This window comes from Globicephala melas, chromosome 7 (genome assembly GCF_963455315.2).
Source record: "Globicephala melas chromosome 7, mGloMel1.2, whole genome shotgun sequence".
In the NCBI taxonomy this organism is placed as follows: domain Eukaryota; kingdom Metazoa; phylum Chordata; class Mammalia; order Artiodactyla; family Delphinidae; genus Globicephala; species Globicephala melas.
The window spans coordinates 34,137,413-34,142,373 of NC_083320.1; positions in this window are offsets into that span (position 1 = coordinate 34,137,413).

Consider the following 4,961-nt stretch of genomic DNA (forward strand, 5'->3'; position numbering starts at 1 on the left):
GAGGCAAGGGGGAGGGGGAGGAAGGAGGTGGGGTTGGAAAGGCCTCCCGGAAGAAGTTTTCTTTTACTTTCGATCACTCAACCAGGCTTTTCTGCCTGTCCCAGCAGACTCACTTCCTGTTTCTCTCCTCTCCACATTCAGAATTTACTAACGAATTCAGCAGGGCTTTGAAACATCGCGAGATAAAAGAAAGAGAACCTGTGAAACCATTGCCCTCCGGCAGAAGGGCAAAATCTGGTCTTCAGTAAGAGAGAAAGAAAATTCCTGAACAGAGAGAACTAGAGAATAAAATTGACTTTGAAAACTGGAAAACAGAGGTGATTCACTCGAACAGAAAATGTTTCTTATTTAAAGGAACCGATGCAAACTAAAAACCAGGAAGCTGTATACTCATTACATTTAGTGTATATAAGGCCTATAATTTTTAAAGACAGATTTGAGACTGTCTGTGGCAAGTAAAAATGCCATTCCTCCTTGAAAGGGGTCTGGGGAGAGGAATTATTCCTCTATTCTGTGGCCCAAATCTCAGCACTGAAGCCATGGACCAGCCCCCCATATCATCTGGCAAGAGCTCTTCTTGGGTCGAAGCAGATGTCTTGCTGAGATTTGGGGAGATCCTGCACAAAAGGGGATGTGGGTCTGGCCCAGCCCTAAGCAAGGGTAACAGTCCCTGGCCAGTGCTGTGCCTTAGTGACCGGTACCTGTCCAGTGCCGAGCCTGGAGTGGTGGTAATGCGGAGATCTGTCCCCCAGGACCCTGAGCCCCCAAACCTCCCCAGCTTTTCTTCATCTTCCATCCCCTTCCCACCCTCTGCCTCCGTTTCCTGTTTGAATTTTTTTAAAGGTTTTCTGCCTTTTTGTTTTTACACCTTGTACATTTTATAACAAAAACACCAAAAATTATACAATACCTATATGTTGTACCTTTACATCAATTATCTCTAATTCCCCCAGCAAAGTAGAGGATTGTTCTCCCATGTCATGGATGAGGAAACAGAGGCTCAAATGAATACCCAAATTCGAACTCAGTCCCGTTGGACCAAAAACAAGGATTTTCCCACCGTAACACACTATCTCCCCTTCCCCAGCATTTAGGATTTGAAATGAACCATGTGGGTGGAAGAGCAGTAAATTTAAACTAAGATAATGACCTATGCACAGAGGTCACAAGGTCACCTATGAAAAAGGAGTCCGCCTAATGACACCAGCTAATATTGAATAAACATTATGTGTGCAAGGCACAGCCACCCACACTGGCTCATTCCACCTTCTGAACAATTCTCAGAAGTGGATGTTCCCATCTGAGTGACGAAACTGAGGTTTGGAGAGGCGAAAGACTTGGACAAGTACCTTCAGCTAGTGAGTGGCAGAGTGAGTTTTGTGTGCCTCTCTAAGACCCTGAGAGGTTAATCAGTGTCTGAACATTAATACACACCCACGGTTCCCAACTTGACTGATCTGAGGGTTAACTGAGGAGGTTTAAAACAAATACCAGTCTTCGGGCCCCAGCTTTGGAATTCCTACCTGAGCAGAATTACAGGAGGTAAACCAGACTGAGCACTTAAAGGGATGCCTGGACCTTTGACAGTTCTCAGTAAATACTCACTACCACTGTGTTACATAAGCTCACAATGTCTGTAAGATGGCTACGAATTATTAGTCACATTGTACAGATGAGGAAACTAAGTTCAGTGTCAATCAGCTGACCAACTGCAGGGCCAACACAGGATGCCAAGATTGTCTCACTTGAGAGTTTACGTCCATCCCCCAGCCCCCAGCCTGGCAGAAATGGATGACCCACAGCAGGCCTCCAGGGGGCCATACTGAGGAGGAATGGGGGAGTCTCAGGGCTTTGATGTGTCCTTTGTAAGGTATTGATCCTAGGCTCTCCCAGTCTTAGATCTTTTTAAAAAGGAAGATGAATAATCAACAAGTGAATTGTGAACCTGAAGTTGGTTAAATTCCTTTTGTGATCTTCTAGGATCAATATTAATTTACTTGCTCTAATCAGTTTCTTGCCTCCTTCTTGAGCTATACGTCTGCTTGATTATTTACATCGAAATGAATAATGTACCTGGTCTTTAGTCCTGGGGAAGCTGGAAAACCTGGAGGCGTTGCAGTTCAGCGGGACATAAGGGAGCTGGTCCCTGCCCAGTGCAGGGTGAGGACAGCCTGTTGTTTTTTTTTGTTTGTTTTTTTTGTGGTACGCGGGCCTCTCACTGCTGTGGCCTCTCCCGTTATGGAGCACAGGCTCCGGACGCGCAGGCTCAGAGGCCATGGCTCACGGGCCCAGTCGCTCCGCGGCGTGTGGGATCTTCCCGGACCGGTGCACGAACCCGTGTCCCCTGCATCGGCAAGCGGACTCTCAACCACTGCGCCACCAGGGAAGCCCAGGACAGCCTGTTTGGACTTAAGTGCCGAGAGGTTTCCACCCTCCTGAATCTCAGCTCCCACCTGATGGCCTGCTCCAGAGGCTCATGTCTACTAATCTGCTGAAATCAGATTTGGACCTGTACATTTCCCTAAGAAAGCCAAGAGTGACTAAACCTCCTTTCAGCTGGCTGGAACACACCAGTCCCATTGATCTGGACTTGAACCACAGGACATTAGTCAAGGACAAATCAAGGACAAATACTGACAGTGAAACAAAAATCCCCTGAACAAGCATGCTGTTTTGTTGGTTACTTCTCTATTAAGTTGTATACAACTGACCCACAGGCCGGGTGGTCTGGTACGTGCATTCTATTGGGCCCCTCCTCCCCCTTCCTCAAGCTGGCCTTGGCTTGACCTTAGAATCCTGAAGGCAATGGTGAGGGAAAGGAGACTGCATTCCAATCCATCTATTTCATCTCCTCCTGGCCATGTGGGAAGAGACTCGGCCAATTCTCTAGAAGTTTTTAACAGCTAGGCTTTGAAGTCTTTGATTTTTGTTTTGGTATTGAGATGACTAGACAGTCATGAGCAGGTAGATGAAGAGTTTACATCACTGACCCGAAGTGTATATTCTGCAATTTGGTGGGTGCTGGAAACTGCCCCCTCTACTTCCACAAAAGATCCTACTGCAAACAAGAACCCATCCCACTGATCTAGAAAGGAAGAAATTGAGGTAACTGTTGGGCTATGATGCAATATTTATGTCATCAACTTAGCTTTTTAAATATTTTCTTGGAGGTCTGAGCACAGTCAAGGTGAAAGTCCTCCAAGTTCCGGCTACACTCTATGCCCACCCCCAGAAGCCATTTCTTGGGAACAATTTCTCAGTACCTCAAACCCTAAGGACAAATGTCAAGAGCCATTAAATTTTTTTTATTATGATAAAATATCCATAACATAAAATTTACCATTCTAACCATATTTAAGTGTACATTTCAGTGGCATTAAGTACATTCATATTGTTGTGCTATCATTCCTATCATCCAAGAGCCACTGTTTTTTTTTTTATTGAAGTATAGTTGGTTTACAATGTTGTGTTAGTTTCTGCTGTACAGCAAAGTGATTCATATATATATACTTTTTAATATTCTTTTCCATTATGGTTTATCACAGGATATTGAATATAGTTCCCTGTGCTATACAGTAGGACCTTGTTGTTTATTTTATATACAGTAGTTTGTAGCACGATGCAGTTTTAAAGTGTTCTCCCTACTTTATCTCATTTATCTCATTAGTGAGCACAATTTTTTAGTCTAAAGCAGGCAGAGCAGGTGTTACTAAGACATTTAGAACACCAAAGGCCAGAAAGGTGAAGTGACTGAGCTGGGACTACTCAGCTACTCTATCTGCATGCAGCACTAGTGACTCCTTCTTTTTAAAAAAATCAAAAGATGGGAGGATTATTCCCTGAAACACATATATTTTTTCCCTTTTAAAAGAAGTCACTCCTCGGGACTTCCCTGGTGGCATGGTAGTTAAGAATCCACCTGCCAACGCAGGGAACACGGGTTTGAGCCCTGGTCTGGGAAGATCCCACATGCCGCGGAGCAACTAAGCCCGTGCGCCACAACTACTCAGCCTGTGCTCTAGAGCCCGCGAGCCACAACTACTGAGCCCACGTGCCACAACTAATGAAGCCCACACACCTAGAGCCCATGCTCCACAACAAGAGAAGCCACTGCAATGAGAAGCCCATGCACCACAAGGAAGAGTAGCCCCCACTCACCACAACTGGAGAAAGCCCGCGCACAGCAACGAAGACCCAACGCGGCCAAAAATAAATAAATAAATAAATTTATTTTTTAAAAAAAGAAGAAGAAGAAGTCACTCCTCAACTTCTGCAAGGGAAATTCATTTCATTCTTTCTCAGTTCAAAAAGGATTTCAAGAATTGGGTAATGATTTTTTTCCTCAAAGCTATTAGTAAAAATAATTACAATACACCCGTTCTCAGTAGTAGCACAACTAACTTGCAGGTACAGGTAAGCCCAGGTGAGACAGCCAAGTGGCAAAATGTGTATTTGGTGTCTTCCCTGGATAGGACATTTTTTCTTCCCCCAGAAGTGTCCTCCCAGGCTCACTTGGATTCCTACTGACTCCAGCTTTCAACAGACCCTGAAACAAAATGATGTAGTAGGAGGGTTAGTACAGTTTCTTATTTATCTTTCTTGTGATAGTCTACACAAAAGGAAAAGCAAACATATGTCTGCATTGACTTTAATTTTTGCACTAATTATTTGTATATTTGTTTAAACATTGTGTGCATGTGTGTGTATTCTATCATTTTTTCATCTAACTCTATCTTGTAGCTCTTTCTACATTAGTACTTATGAACGGCCTCTGTCCTCTTTATTACTGCTCAGTGCTTCTAAGCTAGTTTAACACTGCTTGGGACAATGTGCATTTTAGCCAGTGTCTCTGCAAACCCACTGGGGTTCCTCAGAACAAGTTGAAGAGAAAAAAATGGCATGTTGTACCTGAGGCTGACCCTGGGAGCCAGGCTGTTTGATTCACTCACAGGAAGGGGCAG